Source organism: Myxine glutinosa, chromosome 1, assembly GCF_964187855.1.
Source record: "Myxine glutinosa chromosome 1, kmMyxGlut1.1, whole genome shotgun sequence".
In the NCBI taxonomy this organism is placed as follows: Eukaryota; Metazoa; Chordata; class Myxini; order Myxiniformes; family Myxinidae; genus Myxine; species Myxine glutinosa.
In genome coordinates, this window is record NC_136261.1 from 50529840 (window position 1) to 50557640 (window position 27801).

At 54.0% G+C, this 27801-nt stretch overlaps 1 protein-coding gene across 1 annotated transcript in view; it reads right to left on the reverse strand.

The window, feature by feature from the left end:
- LOC137423658 (uncharacterized) overlaps positions 1 to 24903 on the reverse strand; it is a 73576-nt gene extending 48673 nt beyond the window's left edge. The window contains exon 1 of the mRNA XM_068111041.2: positions 24772 to 24903. The gene's annotated coding sequence lies outside the window, so the exon portion shown is untranslated. The remainder of the gene's footprint in view (positions 1 to 24771) is intronic.
- Between the last annotated feature and the right edge of the window lie 2898 nt (positions 24904 to 27801).

Below are 27801 nucleotides of genomic sequence, written 5' to 3' on the forward strand. Positions count from 1 at the left end.
CACACACACACGGGGGACACACACACACACGCACGGGGGACACACACACACGCACGGGGGACACACACACACACGCATGGGGGACACACACACACACACGCACGGGGGACACACACACACACGCACGGGGGACACACACACACGCACGGGGGACACACACACACACACACACACACACACACACACACACACACACACACACAGACACGCACGGGACACACACACACATGGGACACACACACACATGGGACACACACACACACATGGGACACACACACACACACACATTGGACACACACACACACACACATGGGACACACACACACACACACACACATGGGATACACACACACATGGGACACACACACACATGGGACACACACACACACACACACACACACGCACGGGGGACACACACACACACGGGGGACACACACACACACACACGCACGGGGGACGGACACACACACGCACCGGGGACGGACACACACACGCACCGGGGACACACACACACACGCACGGGGGACACACACACACGCACACACGCATGGGACACACACACACACACGCACGGTACACACACACACACGCACGGGACACACAAACACACGCACGGGACACACACACACACGCACGGGACACACACACACATGGGACACACACACACATGGGACACACACACACATGGGACACACACACACACACACACGACATGCACGGGGGACACGCGCACGCACGGGGGACACGCGCACGCACGGGGGACACGCGCACGCACGGGGGACACGCGCACGCACCGGGGACACGCGCACGCACCGGGGACACGCGCACACACGGGGGACACGCGCACACACACGGGGGACACGCGCACACACACGGGGGACACGCGCACACACACGGGGGACACGCGCACACACACGGGGGACACGCGCACACACACGGGGGACACGCACACACACGGGGGACACGCACACACACGGGGGACACGCACACACACGGGGGACACGCACACACACGGGGGACACGCACACACACGGGGGACACGCACACACACACACACGGGGGGGGGCACGCGCACACAAGGGGGGCACGCGCACACACACGGGGGACACGCACACACACGGGGGACACGCACACACACGGGGGACACGCACACACACGGGTGACTCGCACACACACACACACACATGGGGGACACACACACACACGGGACACACATACACATGGGACACACATACACATGGGACACACACACACACATGGGACACACACACACATGGGACACACACACACACATGGGACACACACACGCACGGGGGACACACACACACACACACGCACGGGGGACACACACACACACGCACGGGGGACACACACACACGCACGCACGGGGGACACACACACGCACGCACGGGGGACACACACACACACACACGGGGGACACACACACACACACGCACGCACGGGGGACACACACACACACGCACGGGGGACACACACGCACGGGGGACACACACACACACACGCACGGGGGACACACACACGCACGGGGGACACACACACGCACGGGGGACACACACACGCACGGGGGACACACACACGCACGGGGGACACACACACACACGCGCACGGGGGACACACACACACACGCACGGGGGACACACACACACACGCACGGGGGACACACACACACACAGACACGCACGGGACACACACACACATGGGACACACACACACACACATGGGACACACACACACACACGCGCACGCACTGGGGACACGCACACGCACGGGGGACACGCGCACGCACGGGGGACACGCGCACGCACGGGGGACACGCGCACGCACGGGGGACACGCGCACGCACGGGGGACACGCGCACGCACGGGGGACACGCGCACGCACGGGGGACACACACACACACGGGGGACACGCACACACACGGGTGACTCGCACACACACGGGGGACACACACACACACACACACACATGGGGGACACACACACACACACATGGGACACACACACACGGGACACACATGGGACACATACACATGGGACACACACACACATGGGACACACACACACACATGGGACACACACACGCACGGGGGACACACACACGCACGGGGGACACACACACACACACGCACGGGGGACACACACACACACGCACGGGGGACACACACACACACGGGGGACACACACACGCACGCACGGGGGACACACACACACGGGGGACACACACACATACACGGGGGACACACACACACACGGGGGACACACACACACACACACGCACGGGGGACACACACACACACACACGCACGGGACACACACACACACACACACACACACACACACACGCACGGGGGACACACACACACACACACACACACGCACGGGGGACACACACACACACACGCGCACGGGGGACACACACACACACACGCGCACGGGGGACACACACACACACGCACGGGGGACACACACACACACGCACGGGGGACACACACACACACGCACGGGGGACACACACACACACGCACGGGGGACACACACACACACGCACGGGGGACACACACACACACACGCACGGGGGACACACACACACACGCACGGGGTACACACACACACACACACACACACACACACAGACACGCACGGGACACACACACACACGGGACACACACACACACATGGGACACACACACACACATGGGACACACACACACACATGGGACACACACACACACACACACATGGGACACACACACACACACACATGGGACACACACACACACACACACATGGGACACACACACACACATGGGATACACACACACATGGGACACACACACACATGGGACACACACACACATGGGACACACACACACACACACACACACACACACACACACACACACACACACATGGGACACACACACACACGCACGGGGGACACACACACACACACACACACACACACACACACACACACGCACGGGGGACGGACACACACACGCATCGGGGACGGACACACACACGCACCGGGGACGGACACACACACGCACCGGGGACACACACACACACGCACCGGGGACACACACACACACGCATGGGGGGACACACACACACGCACACACGCATGGGACACACACACACACACACACACGGTACACACACACACACGCACGGGACACACACACACGCACGGGACACACACACACGCACGGGACACACACACACACGCACGGGACACACACACACATGGGACACACACACACATGGGACACACACACACATGGGACACACACACACACATGGGACACACACACACACACACACACACGACATGCACGGGGGACACGCGCACGCACGGGGGACACGCGCACGCACGGGGGACACGCGCACGCACGGGGGACACGCGCACGCACCGGGGACACGCGCACACACGGGGGACACGCGCACACACGGGGGACACGCGCACACACACGGGGGACACGCGCACACACACGGGGGACACGCGCACACACACGGGGGACACGCGCACACACACGGGGGACACGCGCGCACACACACGGGGGACACGCACACACACGGGGGACACGCACACACACGGGGGACACGCACACACACGGGGGACACGCACACACACGGGGGACACGCACACACACACGGGGGGGGGGGGGGCACGCGCACACACGGGGGGCACGCGCACACACACGGGGGACACGCACACACACGGGGGACACGCACACACACGGGGGACACACACACACACACACACATGGGGGACACACACACACACACATGGGGGACACACACACACACACACGGGACACACATACACATGGGACACACATACACATGGGACACACACACACATGGGACACACACACACATGGGACACACACACACATGGGACACACACACACATGGGACACACACATGCACGGGGGACACACACACGCACGGGGGACACACACACACACACGCACGGGGGACACACACACACACACACACACGGGGGACACACACACGCACGCACGGGGGACACACACACACACACGGGGGACACACACACACACACGGGGGACACACACACACACATGGGGGACACACACACACACACGGGGGACACACACACACACACAGGGGACACACACACACACACACACACACACACACACACACACACACACACGGGACACACACACACACACACGCACGGGGGACACACACACACACACACACGGGGGACACACACACACGCACGGGGGACACACACACACACGCACGGGGGACACACACACACACGCACGGGGGACACACACACACACACACACGCACGGGGGACACACACACACACACGCGCACGGGGGACACACACACACACGCACGGGGGACACACACACACACGCACGGGGGACACACACACACGCACGGGGGACACACACACACACGCACGGGGGACACACACACACACGCACGGGGGACACACACACACACGCACGGGACACACACACACACGCACGGGACACACACACACATGGGACACACACACACATGGGACACACACACACATGGGACACACACACACATGGGACACACACACACACACACACACACGACATGCACGGGGGACACGCGCACGCACGGGGGACACGCGCACGCACGGGGGACACGCGCACGCACCGGGGACACGCGCACGCACCGGGGACACGCGCAGACACGGGGGACACGCGCACACACACGGGGGACACGCGCACACACACGGGGGACACGCGCACACACACGGGGGACACGCGCACACACACGGGGGACACGCGCACACACACGGGGGACACGCACACACATGGGGGACACGCACACACACGGGGGACACGCACACACATGGGGGACACGCACACACACGGGGGACACGCACACACACGGGGGACACGCACACACACACACACGGGGGGGGGGGCACGCGCACACAAGGGGGGCACGCGCACACACACGGGGGACACGCACACACACGGGGGACACGCACACACACGGGTGACTCGCACACACACACACACACATGGGGGACACACACACACACGGGACACACACACATGGGACACACACACACATGGGACACACACACACACATGGGACACACACACGCACGGGGGACACACACACACACACATGCACGGGGGACACACACACACACGCACGGGGGACACACACACACGCACGCACGGGGGACACACACACACGCACGCACGGGGGACACACACACGCACGCACGGGGGACACACACACGCACGCACGGGGGACACACACACACACGCACGGGGGACACACACACACGCACGGGGGACACACACACACACAGACACGCACGGGACACACACACTCACATGGGACACACACACACACACGCACGCACGGGGGACACACACACACACACACACGCACACGCACGGGGGACACACACGCACGGGGGACACACACACACACACACACGCACGGGGGACACACACACGCACGGGGGACACACACACGCACGGGGGACACACAAACGCACGGGGGACACACACACACACGCGCACGGGGGACACACACACACACGCACGGGGGACACACACACACGCACGGGGGACACACACACACACAGACACGCACGGGACACACACACACACATGGGACACACACACACACACATGGGACACACACACACACACGCGCACGCACTGGGGACACGCACACGCACGGGGGACACGCGCACGCACGGGGGACACGCGCACGCACGGGGGACACGCGCACGCACGGGGGACACGCGCACGCACGGGGGACACGCGCACGCACGGGGGACACGCGCACGCACGGGGGACACACACACACACGGGGGACACGCACACACACGGGTGACTCGCACACACACGGGTGACTCGCACACACACGGGGGACACACACACACACACACACACACACACACACATGGGGGACACACACACACACACACATGGGACACACACACACGGGACACACATGGGACACATACACATGGGACACACACACACATGGGACACACACACACACATGGGACACACACACGCACGGGGGACACACACACGCACGGGGGACACACACACGCACGGGGGACACACACACACACACACGCACGGGGGACACACACACACACACACGCACGGGGGACACACACACACACGGGGGACACACACACGACGCACGGGGGACACACACACACGGGGGACACACACACATACACGGGGGACACACACACACACGGGGGACACACACACACACGGGGGACACACACACACACGGGGGACACACACACACACACACGCACGGGGGACACACACACACACACACACACATGCACGGGGGACACACACACACACACACACACACACATGCACGGGGGACACACACACACACACACACGCACGGGGGACACACACACACACACACACACGCACGGGGGACACACACACACACACGCGCACGGGGGACACACACACACACGCACGGGGGACACACACACACACGCACGGGGGACACACACACACACGCACGGGGGACACACACACACACGCACGGGGGACACACACACACACGCACGGGGGACACACACACACACGCACGGGGGACACACACACACACGCACGGGGGACACACACACACACACGCACGGGGGACACACACACACACGCACGGGGTACACACACACACACACACACACAGACACGCACGGGACACACACACACACGGGACACACACACACATGGGACACACACACACATGGGACACACACACACACATGGGACACACACACACACATGGGACACACACACACACACACATGGGACACACACACACACACACACATGGGACACACACACACACACACACATGGGACACACACACACACACACATGGGACACACACACACACACATGGGATACACACACACATGGGACACACACACACATGGGACACACACACACACACACACACACACACACACACACACACACACACGCACACGCACGGGGGACACACACACACACACACACACACACGCACGGGGGACGGACACACACACGCACCGGGGACGGACACACACACGCACCGGGGACACACACACACACGCACCGGGGACACACACACACGCACACACGCATGGGGGGACACACACACACGCACACACGCATGGGACACACACACACACACGCACGGTACACACACACACACGCACGGGACACACACACACACGCACGGGACACACACACACATGGGACACACACACACATGGGACACACACACACATGGGACACACACACACATGGGACACACACACACATGGGACACACACACACACACACACACACACACACACGCGACATGCACGGGGGACACGCGCATGCACGGGGGACACGCGCACGCACGGGGGACACGCGCACGCACCGGGGACACGCGCACACACACGGGGGACACGCGCACACACACGGGGGACACGCGCACACACACGGGGGACACGCGCACACACACGGGGGACACGCGCACACACACGGGGGACACGCGCACACACACGGGGGACACGCACACACATGGGGGACACGCACACACACGGGGGACACGCACACACATGGGGGACACGCACACACACGGGGGACACGCACACACACAGGGGACACGCACACACACACACGGGGGGGGGGGGCACGCGCACACACGGGGGGCACGCGCACACACACGGGGGACACGCACACACACGGGGGACACGCACACACACGGGGGACACGCACACACACGGGTGACTCGCACACACACGGGGGACACACACACACACACACATGGGGGACACACACACACACACATGGGACACACACACACACGGGACACACATACACATGGGACACACATACACATGGGACACACACACACATGGGACACACACACACATGGGACACACACACACATGGGACACACACACGCACGGGGGACACACACACGCACGGGGGACACACACACACACACGCACGGGGGACACACACACACACACGCACGGGGGACACACACACACACGGGGGACACACACACGCACGCACGGGGGACACACACACACACACGGGGGACACACACACACACACGGGGGACACACACACACACACGGGGGACACACACACACACACGGGGGACACACACACACACGGGGGACACACACACACACACACGGGGGACACACACACACACACACACGCACGGGGGACACACACACGCACGGGGGACACACACACACACACACACACACACGCACGGGGGACACACACACACACACGCGCACGGGGGACACACACACGTACGGGGGACACACACACACACGCACGGGGGACACACACACACGCACGGGGGACACACACACACACGCATGGGGGACACACACACACACACGGGGGACACACACACACACGCACGGGGGACACACACACACACACACAGAGACACGCACGGGACACACACACACATGGGACACACACACACATGGGACACACACACACACATGGGACACACACACACATGGGACACACACACACACATGGGACACACACACACACATGGGACACACACACACACACACATTGGACACACACACACACACACATGGGACACACACACACACACATGGGATACACACACACATGGGACACACACACACATGGGACACACACACACACACACACACACGCACATGGGACACACACACACACGCACGGGGGACACACACACACACACACGCACGGGGGACGGACACACACACGCACGGGGGACGGACACACACACGCACCGGGGACGGACACACACACGCACCGGGGACACACACACACACACGCACGGGGGACACACACGCACACACGCATGGGACACACACACACACACGCACGGTACACACACACACACGCACGGGACACACGCACGGGACACACACACACACGCACGGGACACACACACACATGGGACACACACACACATGGGACACACACACACATGGGACACACACACACATGGGACACACACACACATGGGACACACACACACATGGGACACACGACATGCACGGGGGACACGCGCACGCACGGGGGACACGCGCACGCACCGGGGACACGCGCACGCACCGGGGACACGCGCACACACGGGGGACACGCGCACACACGGGGGACACGCGCACACACACGGGGGACACGCGCACACACACGGGGGACACGCGCACACACACGGGGGACACGCGCACACACACGGGGGACACGCGCACACACACGGGGGACACGCGCACACACACGGGGGACACGCACACACATGGGGGACACGCACACACACGGGGGACACGCACACACACGGGGGACACGCACACACACGGGGGACACGCACACACACGGGGGACACGCACACACACGGGGGACACGCACACACACACACACGGGGGGGGGGGCACGCGCACACAAGGGGGGCACGCGCACACACACGGGGGACACGCACACACACGGGGGACACGCACACACACGGGGGACACGCACACACACGGGTGACTCGCACACACACACACACACATGGGGGACACACACACACACGGGACACACATACACATGGGACACACATACACATGGGACACACACACACATGGGACACACACACACATGGGACACACACACACACATGGGACACACACACGCACGGGGGACACACACACACACACGCACGGGGGACACACACACACACGCACGGGGGACACACACACACGCACGCACGGGGGACACACACACGCACGCACGGGGGACACACACACACACACACGGGGGACACACACACGCACGCACGCACGGGGGACACACACGCACACGCACGGGGGACACACACGCACGGGGGACACACACACACACACACACGCACGGGGGACACACACACGCACGGGGGACACACACACGCACGGGGGACACACACACGCACGGGGGACACACACACGCACGGGGGACACACACACACACGCGCACGGGGGACACACACACACGCACGGGGGACACACACACACACGCACGGGGGACACACACACACACGCGCACGGGGGACACACACACACGCACGGGGGACACACACACACACGCACGGGGGACACACACACACACAGACACGCACGGGACACACACACACATGGGACACACACACACACATGGGACACACACACACACACGCGCACGCACTGGGGACACGCACACGCACGGGGGACACGCGCACGCACGGGGGACACGCGCACGCACGGGGGACACGCGCACGCACGGGGGACACGCGCACGCACGGGGGACACGCGCACGCACGGGGGACACGCGCACGCACGGGGGACACGCGCACGCACGGGGGACACGCGCACGCACGGGGGACACGCGCACGCACGGGGGACACACACACACACGGGGGACACGCACACACACGGGTGACTCGCACACACACGGGGGACACACACACACACACACACACATGGGGGACACACACACACACACACGGGACACACATGGGACACATACACATGGGACACACACACACATGGGACACACACACACACATGGGACACACACACGCACGGGGGACACACACACGCACGGGGGACACACACACACACACGCACGGGGGACACACACACACACACACGGGGGACACACACACACACGGGGGACACACACACACACGGGGGACACACACGCACGGGGGACACACACACACGGGGGACACACACACACGGGGGACACACACACATACACGGGGGACACACACACACACGGGGGACACACACACACACGGGGGACACACACACACACGGGGGACACACACACACACGGGGGACACACACACACACACGCACGGGGGACACACACACACACACACACGCACGGGGGACACACACACACACACACACACACGCACGGGGGACACACACACACACACACGCACGGGGGACACACACACACACACGCGCACGGGGGACACACACACACGCACGGGGGACACACACACACACGCACGGGGGACACACACACACACGCACGGGGGACACACACACACACGCACGGGGGACACACACACACACGCACGGGGGACACACACACACACGCACGGGGGACACACACACACACGCACGGGGGACACACACACACACGCACGGGGTACACACACACACACACACACACACACACACACACAGACACGCACGGGACACACACACACACGACACACACACACACATGGGACACACACACACACATGGGACACACACACACACATGGGACACACACACACACACACACACACATGGGACACACACACACACACACATGGGACACACACACACACACACATGGGACACACACACACACACATGGGATACACACACACATGGGACACACACACACATGGGACACACACACACATGGGACACACACACACATGGGACACACACACACACACACACACACACACACACATGGGACACACACACACACGCACGGGACACACACACACACACACACACACACACACACACACACACACACACACACACACACACACACACACACACACACACACACACACACGCACGGGGGACGGACACACACACGCACCGGGGACGGACACACACACGCACCGGGGACACACACACACACGCACCGGGGACACACACACACACGCACCGGGGACACACACACACGCATGGGGGGACACACACACACGCACACACGCATGGGACACACACACACACACGCACGGTACACACACACACACGCACGGGACACACACACACACGCACGGGACACACACACACACGCACGGGACACACACACACACGCACGGGACACACACACACATGGGACACACACACACATGGGACACACACACACATGGGACACACACACACATGGGACACACACACACATGGGACACACACACACATGGGACACACACACACACACACACACACACACGACATGCACGGGGGACACGCGCACGCACGGGGGACACGCGCACGCACCGGGGACACGCGCACACACGGGGGACACGCGCACACACACGGGGGACACGCGCATGTCAAGTAGTAGATTTGTTATTGCCTAAAGTTCAGTTATAGACGTTAGGCGTAATGTGTTATGATTTAAATGTTGTCTAGAAATGCTATTTTCATAAAGTAAATAAAGGGTTTTTGCTTCGTTTTAGTTTTGGATGAGGAAAGGTTTAAAATGAGGTCATGCCGGACAATGGTATACGTGTGCTTTTTTCAAGGCTGGTCATAAAACCACGCCCACATGCGCTTGTTTTTGCGTAATGCCAGTAGAATGACATAAACCTATCGTTAACTATATATATTTTGTTTTAATCTCAGCAACGCATGACTGTATAAACATGCTTTGGATTACTCATGTACACAAACCCATAAAATATATGGGTTTGTTTGGCTAAGCATACACTCTTCTCTTTGTGAGTTACAGTTCTGTTTTCTCGGAGCCCAGAGAAACAATTGGTCCAAATGATAAGGAAAAGCTGACTCCCCCGAATGATAACGGTGGGAGGAACCTCTCCCAGTGTTGTTTGTTCCCTCGGAGATTTCCTGATAAAACGTGTCCCTATATAAATGGACTGGGAATCAATGTGTTTTCAGGAAGGCTTGACGTGGCATGAGACTGGCTCTTGCTATAGATGTCTTGGCCTCCTCCGGATCTGTATAAGTTGGTTATTAATAAAGCTGCGCCATTCCAGGCTATTGTGGACTTCTTTTGCAAACGAAGAGCTGATTCTTCACAGATGGTACCAGGAGTGGGGTGTCAACAGACGCGGAGGACGGGAAACGGAGCCCGAGGGACAGGAGGAAGGCTGACCTGAGGCCGGCGCCGGCACGCTGATTTGATTAAGGTGGGAGTTGTTTTATATTAGAGGGCTATTATTCCAAATTCGTACCTTCCTCCTTCGAGCGGGTTCAGTCTCCTTGTCTTCCCCGCTGTCTGCACTCGAACAGAAATTGTAAGTAGAGGCTCATTTAGGCCTCAGAATGGCGTAGCTTTGTTAAAGCCAGGATAAATAAATAATAGTAAGGATACAAGTAAGGACTTAACAGTAAGCTTAAAGTTACAGTTAGCACCAGGAGGGGAAAATGAGGTCGGACAGCCATATAGGTTGAAACCAGGTGGCCAAGATTTTTCCAGGAAGGAACAGCCCAGAGACAAGATGGGGTATGCCATTGCATGCCAGGGAACGAAGGGCTGTGGCTAAACTTAGAAGGCCATAGGAACATGGCCAGTAAAAGGATTTGCGCAGGATATCGGTGAAGATAACGTTCGGTAAAAGGGAAGGGGGGAAAGTGAGGTCGAGCCAGGCCGAGAACTTTCCAGGAAGGAACAGCCCAGAGACAAGATGGGGTATGCCATTGCATGCCAGGGAAAGATGGGCTGTGGTGAACTTAGAAGGTCCAGATAGAAACAGGCCAGGACCTGGTGGACAAGAGAAAATAAATAAGCTCACAGGAAATGGGCCAGGTGAAACAATTAAGGAGGTAGTTAAGCAAGCAAATCAGCGGCTAATGCCGCTCGTCCATAATCCGGACCAAGACCCCGCGAAAGGGGAGGTAGCCACCATGCCCCCAACCCCCCCCCCAAGACCTGAGCTCAGCCCCGGGGCTCTAGGCAACACCCCAACACCCCCCGCCCTGCCTCCCCTTTCCACCTCAACCCACCCCCCGTCCAAACCCGTCCCAAAAAATCCTTTTCCTTGAATGAGAGACGTAACATGAATGAGGAATGAATGTATATTGGGATGTTAATTGACGTGTGTGTCTGGCCAATGTGTTTGTCTGTGTGTCATGTGCAAAGCAGAGGGTTTCGGTGTGAAACTTTGTAAGCGATCTGCTCGACTTGGGGGAAATTCAGGCCGGGAATGTCCATTTTAACGTCTATCCGAGAGAACAGGCGAGGTCCTGAACTGAGTCCGGATTTTCATCTGTTTGGGAGTTGTTTGGGAAGCGAATTGATATAAATCGGGTCAGGAAAGCACCCGGAGTGCCCTTGTCGATCTACTGTTGATATGAAGCGGTTTCTTGGAGATGGTTGCAGAATTCGAATCAATATGTGTGTTTTACTTGAATTGAAGAGTTCATTCAATGGCAGATATTGTGGATTGTATGTGTGGGATGTATCGCTGAGGCAGCTCACCTTTGAAATTGGTGTCATATAGTGCATTTTGGGGTCGGGTGCGATGAGGTTGCTCAGAGTGCCGGCGATAACTCGCCCACTCTCAGAGGAAGTGTGTGCCCAAATGCATTGTGGGTCATTTCGACTTTGCTGGATGTCGGACGTTCACATGTCAGTATCTTGTCAGAATCTTCTTCTTCATGTCATGTCCTTCATCCTTCATCTTCTTGTCAGAATTAGACATGAGTCATGAGCCATGTCGGAATAGTGGCCGGCTGCGACATATATGCCAGGCAATGTCACAGGACGAATACGTTATTTAAGATGGATTTATAAGATGGATAGATGGATGGATTTATTTAGGATGGTTAAATTAAACGATTTCTAGACAGAGTAATTAATTTCCGGAGCCAAAAAGTCTTGTTCATACAGTAAGTGAGATACAGTGCGAATAAATGAGATTCAGAGAGATCTCTGATTGAGGTAGGCAGAAATGTCACGTTTTCAACAGAACGCTGATCCGAGGAAGGAGGACGGTCGAGGTTTCAACTGTCGGTATGTGGTGTGGCTTGTGCCAAGGTGTGGGCGCGAGGAGGTGCGTTGATGAAGCGTTGTGCGAACGAGGAAGGATGTGCGATGGGCATTGTGAAGCACGCCTCGTACGGAAGGTCCTTGGACGAAGTGTGACGGTTGTTGGATTCGTAGAAGTTAGCATTATGCTATGTAGAGCCACATTAATGGTCATTTGTCCATTGTCGCCGGACTTGCATTACTTGTGGGATAATAAAGCGCTGGTTACCCCAATTCGAAGTTTGACCTTTTAAAGTTTAGTTGACCTTTGTTCGAGATATGCAAGGGAAAGGTCAGAGGTAATTCACTAACCTTGGAAGAACGACAGGCGGAGTCAGTCTACAGGGTGTTGCTTTAACGACAGGATATAGAACCTAAATCTGGGGAGAATATCGGGACATTATATTGTGGGTAAAACCAAAATCATGTACATAATTAGTGGACAGAGAATACAGTACGCTTGGAATTTAATTTAACCGGGCCGAGCGGTGGGGATTTGAGATGGATTTGAGTCACGTTAAATGGAGGACATTTGTGAGGATGAAGAGATGCAAGTAACGTGGATTAAATTGTGGTATCACGAGTTGGGTGCCAGAGATATTGTGGTTATTATAACTCACTGATTATAGGGGGCGCCGGGCGCACCGAGTACAGATCGGGTTGCATGATGGAGCACGCAGGCATGGATTTTGGCTTTGCGAGGCCCCGGATAGAAATTGGCATTTCGATGCTGTGGATTATATTGTACCTGCCCGGAAAGGGGATGTCCTGTGCTGGGGCTGGCGACATGCCTCTGTTATTTGTCTGTCTGTCGGTCTGATTGTAAGTCTTTGGTACTGGGAGGGCTAATTGAGTGCTCAGGCGTCATTGTTCCATGGAGGCAGGTCCAGGGGTTTTGGTCCAGCCTGCAAGGAGTCCAGGGGCTTGTTTTAGGGCTGGGTCGCCAAAAATGGGATGCTGTGCCCATCTGGATGTAAAATTATCCATCAAGGACGGGGAATAATGTGCAGTGTGATTGGGTAAGAGGTAAAGGCCATAAAACACCAACCCCATGAGGAACGAAATAAATGGAGAGATGTTGGGATCACATGATGGTTGGGATTGAAGAACAACCTACTGGGATTTCAAACCTGTGTTTGGGTCTGGGGCAACTGGGTGATGGGCAACAGTGTATGAGTGAGTAATTATGATCTGTTTAAGTGTAAGAGGCGGTGGAGAAGAAAGGGGTGATGAAAAGTTATTTGTTATAGTGTGAAGTAGGTTGGTTGCTTATTTGTCACAGTAAGATGAGAGTTGTGTTTTTAAGCTTGGTCTTTGAATGAATTGTTGCTTGGAATGTGTTGATTGGAAAAGTGATTTCTGATCGCTGATCCGATCTGGTTTTGAATTGTTGATTTAATTTTGAATTGATTGGAGGTAATAAGGATTTGTGTTGATTTCCTGATTTGAGTTCATCTGGAAACGAAGACAGATGGGATTAATGTGTATATCAGGAACAATTTGGAAAAGAAATATGGATATATGACATTACTAAAATATAACCAAGCAATTGAGAGTTCTTGGGTTAATGGGATATAAATAAATGCATCTACAAGTTGATGGTTTATAAAAATTTAGGTCTGGATGATACTTAAACGATGAACAATGTTGGCAATATACAAAGAATGTGACTTGTTTTTTGGGGGGAAAACATGTGGTTTAAATTTGGTTGGCTAAGTTTTAAAGATGGAGATGTTTCGCAGAACTCTTATGATTATTTACATGAGTGGTGGACTATTCCATGGCGAAGCATTTTTCAGTTTTTATGATTAAGGTTTAAGGTCTTTATGATCTGTTTAGTGTATTTTTCAAAGGAGAGGGTTTTGGTCAATGATGATGCCAAGATTCCGGATGTGGATACTGGGAAACCATCGATGTTGGGGGGAATGAAGATTAATTCAGATTTAGCGTAGTTAAGTTCGAGGAAGCTGATCTGAAGCTAGAATTTTATTTCAGTTAGGCAGTTTGTCAGGATAGAGTGGGTGGTGGTGGAGCACGATTTGGTGGAGATGAAAAAGCTGGATGTCATCGGTGAAGCAGTGGAATTGGAGACCATGGTGCATTGGCTATGGTGCATGACGGATTAAGTGACCAAGGGGGGATAGGTACAGGACGAAGAGGAGGGGGCCAAGAACTGAACCTTGGGGGACACCTTAAGGGGGAGTGAATTGTGGTGATTAAGCTGTTGTAGATGCTGTCAATTTTGCTTTGGATGAATGGTCCAGGAAGGAAGGAGGGTGCACAGGTGTGCACCAACAGGTGTGTGGAGCAAGGTGGTGGTATCCAGGGAGCTGAGGAGTTTGTTCACGTTGTAAAGGTTGTTTATTTAGTTTGTTTATTGTAGAGAAGAGTGCTTTTGGGATTCCGGAGCCAGAGTGGATAATTTGAGGGTAGTAGGTGGAGTAGAGGACATCTTTGCAGTGCTGTAGGTGGTCCTTGTAGGCTTGGGGGTGAACTAATTTGGGTTTAATAGGCACAAGCTGGTCTAAACAGGGTGAGGAGGATGGTGTGATTGATGATGTCAAAGGAGGCGTTGAGGTGAGGAGGATGAAAATGTTGAGGTTGCCGGCGTCAGAGGAGAGAGAAGGTCGCTGGTGATTTTGAGGAGAGCAGTTTCAGTACTGTGGCTGGAGCAGAATCCGGATTGGGATGTTTCATACAGGTTATTGGCAGAGTGGTGATGTTTGAGTTGAATGGCCACAGCACGTTCCAAAACTTTTGACAGAAAGGGTAGATTGGAGATGGGTCTGAAGTTATTTAGGGTGTCAGGGTTTAGTCCAGGGTTTTTCCAAAATGGGGGTGAAGTTTCACGAGTTTTGGGGAAATCGGTATGTGAAGCTGGATTAAGTTGGAACTGCTGGATGAGCCATGGAGATGGATTGGGTTTTGTTGTTGGTTGTCTGGGAGTTCGGTTGTTGCATTGCCAAAGGTTTCTGTGTGGTGGACACACTCGTTGGCTGTTGTCTTGTGTGACGTGGATGGAGATGTATGTGGCTGCGTGTGGCTGCCTGGAGGGGAAGGCGGCTGCAGTGGTTGATATTGGTTGTGGGTTGTCCGGGGTGCTTCGATTTGCATAAAGGGTGAAGATTGGGATATTACATTATTTTAAGTAAGTATTAGTTATGAGTTCCAGGTGTTGAGCTAGTTATGCTAGTTATCCAGCTAGTTATGAGTAAGTGATTATTTTAGTAAATTTACATGTTTCGCTGTGTTGTTGATCTGGGGACAAGCTAGTTTGATGGGTACCCTGGGGTCTTCAGCGTGTCTATGTGTTTGTCTGGCTGTTACACTAGACTCTGGGATGTGTTTTCATGAGACGAATTTCAGACATAACAGTGAGAATCTATTTTGAGCGAATCACAGTGGGTGAGGAAAACATTGTGTGTGACCAGACACCAGAACTGACCAGAATTGAAATTGGAAGTAGACCAGGTTATTTCTATTATTTGTTTATTCGTGAAAATAAATAAATAATAGGGGGAGGTTAATGGAGGTTAATGGTGGTTTGTTTGTGTTAATGGAGGTTAATGGTGGTTTGTTTGTGTTAATTCTAGTTGAAACTCTCACTGAAGTAATTTTCGTTTATTTTTATTTTTTGATTCGATTTGAGAGTTGAGATGATTGATTTTTTATTAATTTTATAATTTTATTTTTATTGATGTTGGAAACAGGTAATGGGATGCTGAGAGAAGGATGGAATTTAATTTGAATTGGACTGGATTAAATGGGATTGAATTTAAAAATTGAATATTGAATAAAATTGGATCCACTTGGAAAAAAGTGGATTAGGAAATTGGAGACCTGTAGACCAGGCGCTCCCAGGAGACTTGTGGATCAGGTGTTCCACCAGAGGAAAAAGACCAGGTGTTCGTGGAGCACTTCACCCGCAAGAACGCCTTGGAACCAAGGTGGAAGGGACCAGTCCAGGTGTTGCTGACTACACCAACGGCAGTCTTTTGCGAGGGCAAGACTTCGTGGATCCACGCCACGCACTGTAAGTTGGCCATACAAGCACCAGACACCACACCCCCAGAACACAGTAAGGATGGGCCTAATCATAGGTACAATACTATTGATAGCGACAGCAGCTAGGGGAAACTCCGATTCCAATAGATGCGAAAACGAAACCCGACACCTCACCGTAACATGGGGACAAAGAGTATCACTACCATGTTTCGAACAGAAAGCCCTGCACACAAATTGGGTGAACATAAATTGGCTAGCACTGTCGGCAGGGCCTGGACGCGTTGGCATGGTACTACAAAAGCAACGAGAGTTCCGGGAAGACGGGCAAGCTAGCATTAAGACCTTGGCCCAACCAGGATACCAATGGGGAACCCCTGATTTTAAGCTACAAACACGCACACGCCTAGGGAAAGACATGACCATGCAGGTCCGGTGCAGCGTCTGGACCCCTGGCGCGGCCGGTGGCGAAAGGAACTACATACCATGCATCGAATACATACTCACGCCACAACCCCAGAATAAGGCCCCAAAGAAGGGTGAAAACACATATTGGAAAGTGGCCAGGGAAGTGGCAACAATTCAAAATAGGACACACTGCTGGTCGTGCATGCGCTTTCCCCAAGCAGGCACCACAGGAATACACATGATAGTGCTACCTCTGTCCCTCAATGACCTCTGCTCACAACCTATCGATTCCCCATGTTTAGTCACCACGCTGGAAAGAGAAGGGGTTGACAACGGCAAGAGTTGCAATCGACAATTTAATTATCGCCCGTCAATGATTGCCCATGTGGCCGAGAGGCCTGCCCCCGTCTGGGTCAAACCACAGAAAGGGAGGGTCTGCCTCCAGGGTTCCGGCCACTTGCGTATGGGAGAATCAGAATGCGCCTACACTCTCCCCGGGAAGCTGGGACAAGGGAGCTCGGGGATTACATTACGAATAGTACTGCAAGATAAACACAACCACAACATAACGGCTATAACATTCTCTAGGGGGGTTAGTAGGATTAATGGGGTGGTAAAGGGACTCCAGTGCTTATCCACCCACCTGGTCCCACCCCATGGGACAATGTTTATATGCGGCGACAAGGCTTACCCCTATTTACCAAATAATTGGGGGGGCACATGTTATCTGGGTTCAGTCCTTCCTGACGTTGAGATACTGGATGAGCTAGACCCAAAGTCCTTGGACAGGCGTTATAAGAGGTCAGTCATGAACGAAGATGGAACCACTAAACTACACGGGAGTCTATGGGAAAAGGTGTTTGGTTTCTTCTTCCCAGGAGCGGGCACAGTCATGGATAGTTTCCGGATAGACAAATTGGCTTTGGCCCTAGAAAAGGTGGCAAACGACACCGCTACGGCTCAGGACATACTATTGGACACGGTAATTCACATGCGTACAATGGTGATGCAGAATCGGGTGGCTTTGGACATGCTCCTGGCAGAGAAAGGAGGGGTATGCGGAATTATAGAGGGAAAATGTTGCACTTACATACCCGATCCATCTGAAGGAGTGTCAGCCGCAGAAGTGAGACTAAGGGAAACTAGCCACGCCCTGACGATCGATCGGATCACGCGCGAAAATTCTTATACATTTAGCTGGCTCACTGACTGGTTCCAGGGATGGACGGGCACCATAGTGAAGTGGTTATTGACCGCACTGGCTGTGATAATCGGGGTAGTAATTTGGGGGGCACTAATGAAATCTCTAGTCCTCCTCTGTATGAGAAAGTATTTTACAGGATGGAAAGTGAAGAAGCCGCCGACAACAACTATGGCTCTGACCACAGAGGCCGTCGACCTGAACGGGTCCTTCAACAAGGCAGACGTGACCGGCGCTCCAGAAAATTGCATTGAATTTTGTGACGACTGTGATACTTGTGTGGATCCCATGTGGGAACTGGCTGCTGCCTGTAACGGTGTATGTGATGACTGTGATACTTGTGCTATAAACCCCTTGCGTGTACTGGCTAACGCTGCTTATGTATTACAAGCGGACAGCTGCACGCCCCCTTCCGACCCAACTATGGATCTGATTGCGACACTGGGTCTGGCGGTCGAGGGACCCGACGTGGATATCCTAGACCCGCAAGCCGACCAGGCGCCCATGGGAGACTTTGACATAAAGGAAGTCCCTCTCTTTTCTTCAAATGTTTCGGATCTCTTTGATCCAAATGTTTCGGATCTCTTTGATCCACATGTTGCGGATCTCTTTGCTTCAAGTGATTCGGATTCGGATTTTTACGCTCTGTACCCTGACCAGGAAATTGAGACACAAGATACTGACGACATTTTGTATTCCCCAGAACAGCAACACGTGAGGGACCTCATGGGCATGACCGTTGATTAACTTCGAAGATCTGCAAGGACTGCGTCTGCAAAGGGTGGGGGGAGCCAGTTCCGCAGGGGAAGTGATGCACCCTCTGGCGGAGCAGAACCTCATCTGGACCAGACGTCTTCGTTGTGGATCCGAAACGTTAATGAACTTTCATGTTTTGAGCCCTCAGGCTCCAAGCACGCACCACACGACACGTTCGCCAAATGCACGGGCGAGGCGCTTTGGGCGCACGATATGCCCTTGGGAGATACCCGCATTACACAATTATTTTTCAATAAAGCCCAATGTGGCACGTTGTCTCTTAAGATACTTTGTCTCGACGAGACAAGAGGAAGGAATGTCAAGTAGTAGATTTGTTATTGCCTAAAGTTCAGTTATAGACGTTAGGCGTAATGTGTTATGATTTAAATGTTGTCTAGAAATGCTATTTTCATAAAGTAAATAAAGGGTTTTTGCTTCGTTTTAGTTTTGGATGAGGAAAGGTTTAAAATGAGGTCATGCCGGACAATGGTATACGTGTGCTTTTTTCAAGGCTGGTCATAAAACCACGCCCACATGCGCTTGTTTTTGCGTAATGCCAGTAGAATGACATAAACCTATCGTTAACTATATATATTTTGTTTTAATCTCAGCAACGCATGACTGTATAAACATGCTTTGGATTACTCATGTACACAAACCCATAAAATATATGGGTTTGTTTGGCTAAGCATACACTCTTCTCTTTGTGAGTTACAGTTCTGTTTTCTCGGAGCCCAGAGAAACAATTGGTCCAAATGATAAGGAAAAGCTGACTCCCCCGAATGATAACGGTGGGAGGAACCTCTCCCAGTGTTGTTTGTTCCCTCGGAGATTTCCTGATAAAACGTGTCCCTATATAAATGGACTGGGAATCAATGTGTTTTCAGGAAGGCTTGACGTGGCATGAGACTGGCTCTTGCTATAGATGTCTTGGCCTCCTCCGGATCTGTATAAGTTGGTTATTAATAAAGCTGCGCCATTCCAGGCTATTGTGGACTTCTTTTGCAAACGAAGAGCTGATTCTTCACACGCACACACACGGGGGACACGCACACACACACGGGGGACACGCGCACACACACGGGGGACACGCGCACACACACGGGGGACACGCGCACACACACGGGGGACACGCGCACACACACGGGGGACACGCACACACATGGGGGACACGCACACACACGGGGGACACGCACACACACGGGGGACACGCACACACACGGGGGACACGCACACACACGGGGGACACGCACACACACACACGGGGGGGGGGGGCACGCGCACACACGGGGGGCACGCGCACACACACGGGGGACACGCACACACACGGGGGACACGCACACACACGGGGGACACGCACACACACGGGTGACTCGCACACACACGGGGGACACACACACACACACACACATGGGGGACACACACACACACACATGGGGGACACACACACACACACACATCACACATACACATGGGACACACATACACATGGGACACACACACACATGGGACACACACACACATGGGACACACACACACACATGGGACACACACACACACATGGGACACACACACACATGGGACACACACACACATGGGACACACACACATGGGACACACACACACATGGGACACACACACACATGGGACACACACACACATGGGACACACACACACATGGGACACACACACACATGGGACACACACACACATGGGACACACACACACATGGGACACACACACACACATGGGACACACACACACACATGGGACACACACACGCACGGGGGACACACACGCACGGGGGACACACACGCACGGGGGACACACACGCACGGGGGACACACACACACGCGCACGGGGGACACACACACACGCACGCACGGGGGACACACACACACACACACACGGGGGACACACACACACACACGCACGCACGGGGGACACACACGCACACGCACGGGGGACACACACGCACGGGGGACACACACACACACACACACGCACGGGGGACACACACACGCACGGGGGACACACACACACACGCACGGGGGACACACACACACACGCACGGGGGACACACACACACGCACGGGGGACACACACACACACACACAGACACGCACGGGACACACACACACACACACACAGACACGCACGGGACACACACACACATGGGACACACACACACACACACATGGGACACACACACACACACACACACACGCGCACGCACTGGGGACACGCACACGCACGGGGGACACGCGCACGCACGGGGGACACGCGCACGCACGGGGGACACGCGCACGCACGGGGGACACACACACGATCACACACGCACACACACACATACCATTCAGACTTGTACTTGCGATCTGTCTTTAAAATTCCCTTAAGGTGATGGACCCAAATTGCGTTCGTCATTATCGCATCAGGAAGCGACTCATTGTTACCTGGCACTGCCGGCTATGTGACGCGCTCTGGCAAAACGAGACACTTGTCGGCATTTCTCTTCGCGAGAAAAAGCCGAATAGTCAAAATATGACAGGAATCAAATTGAGATTTTTATATGCATAGAAACGGTCTCACTAAAATCCGAAATGGACTCAAAATCCGAAATGGGGTTAGGGTTGTTAGGGTTAGGGTTGTTAGGGTTAGGGTTGTTAGGGTTAGGGTTAGTGTTGTTAGGGTTAGGGTTAGTGTTGTTAGGGTTAGGGTTAGTGTTGTTAGGGTTAGGGTTAGTGTTGTTAGGGTTAGGGTTAGTGTTGTTAGGGTTAGGGTTAGGGTTAGGGTTAGGGTTGTTAGGGTTAGGGTTGTTAGGGTTAGGGTTGTTAGGGTTAGGTTTAGGGTCGTTAGGGTTAGGGTTAGGGTTAGGGTTAGGGTAAATTACATCGTACAATGGGGTACTTAATTAACATTACATTTTATTCATTCCTCACCTGTTTTAGATCAGTATTTTAACATTTAATTTTACTACTGAATCACCATCCATTTCGGATGTTATTGAGGTTGGTTTAATATGTTGTGTATGAAATGAAATGAAAAGTGTAGGCTATGGGGAAGTTATTGGTTATTTTGAGGTCCATTTCGCTCCATTTCGGATTTTAGTGAGACCCGCGTAGAAAGAGCAAGTTCTCTAGATTATTATGCACCAAAACATTTTTCCAAGAAACAACAGAAAGGTTGTGAAATTCGACGAAGAATCTAAAGTATCATTCTCCAAATGTGCTCAAAAAGTCACGATTCCTCGGTCAAAAAGACACAAAGATCGCGAAATTCCGATGTTTTAATACGAGCCAAACGTAATTTGAAGGAGATCCCGGACATACATGTTTGGGATGAATGAAAAGCTTGACGTGTGCACATCCCACGAATTGTACATGTGGAGGCCTTGCTGTTCTACCCACAGGAGGATGTACGTACTTGCTCCTCTGGGCTCATCCCAGCGAGAGGTTCCCCGAGTACGAGATCACCATTCTGATTAAAAGCGGCAAATGCAGAGAACACGTCTGGCGCCCGAAAGTCCATTCCAGGTGGTTCAATGTCTCCTTTCCCCAAATCAGACCCGAAGCACGTAGGGGTTGGGGGCTCGTCCATGAAAATGTGCTCTCACCTGGTCGGGATGGTTTAGAAGTTGAACACCGCTGCATCCATGTGATAGATCAGGACCGAGCGAGGTGAAGCAACAACCACGGGTAGAGCACGAACACAAACACCCACGTGTCAGGTACAGACGTACAGTTGGTTGCAAGAGGAAGTGAATTGAACAATGCACCGGAAGAGAAAATACCAGAAGTTATGACAACAAAAACTCAACAAAAGCACCAATAATATGAGTAAATAATATACGAGTTATTGTGACACAGAATTATTGGTAATACCAAAGACCCATTAATAATTCAGTTGTTTAAAATTCGACCGTTCTTGGAACCCAAAACAAATTGAGTTCAGATACCAAGCAGCTTGCTAGAGCTTGCCAAGCAGCACGTTCCTCATCAACGGTTTCGAATGGAGAGCTTGCTCTGAAACATTTCACCACTTGGCGAGCGATGATCAAGAAACGTGGTCACTGCACACATCCTGGTTACAGAAATTCAATAAATACTTTTTCACGACAATTAAATTAGTAGTAATTAAAATGGCATTGTTTTTATAGATGTGCGATATTTTCGAAATGAATTCGAATTCCATCCGCAGCTCAATGGAATACTGCTCTCCCCTCTGGGCTGGTGCTCCTGCCTCACACCTAGCTTGGCTTCACGCTGTTGAAACCAAAGCTTTCAGAATCATTGGAATCTCCCGCGATGAAGTTAACTCCAAGGGCCTTTCACTCACTCACCGCAGGCAGGTTGGTGGTCTTTCTGTCTTCCACCGACTCCTCTCCGGCCTTGCTCCCCGAGCTCTCTCTGTGCTCTGTCCCCCAAATATTCCTACAGCTCGCACAAGATCTGCCAGCAACCCTCATGGTTAAACTGCCAAAGTTTAGGCTCTCTGCTCACCTTCACTCTTTCATTCCTCTTTTCTCCCACCTCTGGAACAAACTCCCCCACTCCCTTCAATCCCACGCCCCCCTCCAGGTCTTTAAAACAGCTGTTCACCACCATCTCCTATCTTCCCCCATCCAAAACCTTGATCTTTTCTACCCCCGCTAATTCACCCCAGATGCACTTTTTTGAAATTCCAACTTCTTTCCTGGAAGTCCTTGCAGTGTCCATATGTTTTATACATCTCCCACCTCCCCCCAAGCCCTCTCCCCCCCCCTCCACCCAAGCCCTCTACCCCCCCTCCACCCAAGCCCTCTACCCCCCCCCTCCACCCAAGCCCTCTTCCCCCCCCAGCCCCCAAGCCCTCTCCCCCACCCCCAAGCCCTCTCCCCCCCCCTCCACCCAAGCCCTCTACCCCCCCTCCACCCAAGCCCTCTACCCCCCCCCTCCACCCAAGCCCTCTTCCCCCCCCAGCCCCCCAAGCCCTCTCCCCCACCCCCAAGCCCTCTCCCTCCCACAGTTCTCTCGCTGTACCTGCTCTCAAATGTTGTGCTTGTGGCCATCCCCCTCTCTGCGCATCTTTTCTACCGCTCCCCTTATTTTGCGTTTTGTGTGTTGATTTGACTTTTTGTGTGATTAAAGTTAGCTCTTTCACGGCCTCGATCTTGTATACAAAAAAAAAAAAAATTTGGAAAAGTGACAAACATAATTTAATCAGAAGAATTGTTCAAGGGGAGAAATCATCAGTCAAGGTAAGCAATATGCAGTGTACACCCTTAATCGATACCAACAAAGAAACAGGAATTTCCGAGCCATCCTCAAATGAGGCCTTTGCCGTTTGGGAAATGAAATATCTTAAATAACAAATCAATGCACAATTTTAACAAAAGTTTGGTATTTTAATGACAGACAAACTCATGACTGCACAAACTGCAGGGCGGGAAGTAACTGCACAGGGAAAATCGGGAGAGGCCCACAGTGGCTCATTGCATTGGCCAGAATAGTTTTCAATTTGTCAAAAGTATTTTCACAGAATTCAGACCACACACATTTTCATTTTTATGCCTCCGCTGACGAAGTCGCCGGAGCCATTATGTTTTCAGATTGTCTGTCCTTCCGTCCGTACCGGCTGAACCTCGTTTTTCTCAGCAATCATTGTCCGATTGAAACGAAACTTTCAGGGTAGGAGTGACACCCATGTAGAATGTTTTATGATAATTGTGATGACATACGTCATCTCCAAGGGCCTTTCACTTACTCACCGCAGGCAGGTTGGTGGTCTTTCCGTCTTCTACCGACTCCTCTCCGGCCTTGCTCCCCCAGCTCTCTCTGGGCTCTGTCCCCCAAATATTCCTGCAGGTCGCACAAGATCTGCCTGCAACCCTCTTATGGTTAAACTGCCAAAATCAAGACTCTCTGCTCACCTTCACTCCTTCATTCCTCTTTTCTCCCGCCTCTGGAACAAACTCCCCCACTCTCTTCAATCCCACTCCTCCCTCCAGGTCTTTAAAACGGCTGTTCACCACCATCTCTTATCTTCCCCAATCCAAAACCTTGATCTTTTCTACCCCCACTAATTTCACCCCAAATCCACTTTTTTGAGGTGACTTTTGTCTTCTTTCCTGGAAGTCCTTGGTGTCCTTGCGTTTTATACCTATCCTGCCTCCCCCCAGGCCCTCTGCCTCCCACACATCTCCGGATGTCCCTGCCTTCAAATGTTGTGTTTGTGTGCTTCCTCCCCTTATCTCCCCATCTTGTCGACCGCTCCCATTTTTATATACTTTGTTTACTTGTTTGTTTGATTTGTTTGTTTGATAAATGTTAGCTCTTTCACGAGCCTCGACTCTGTATACAAAAAAAAAATAAAAAAAAATAAAAAATAGGTCACGTGGTTTGGCAGCCATATTGGATTGAAGGAAAATATTAAATAATTATGTCTCTGAAACCGCTCACCCTATTGATGCGAAATTTTACAAATATCATCCAACAGCACTGTTGCATATCGTTTGAAAATGATGATGTTGTAGGTCACGTGATTTGGCAGCCATCTTGGATAGAAAAACGAACCTTATCCGATCAACACTAAACTTCACATACATGATCCACTACCCATACATATGCAGAGAGTTCATTTTTAAAGGTCATATGTCACGTGGTGG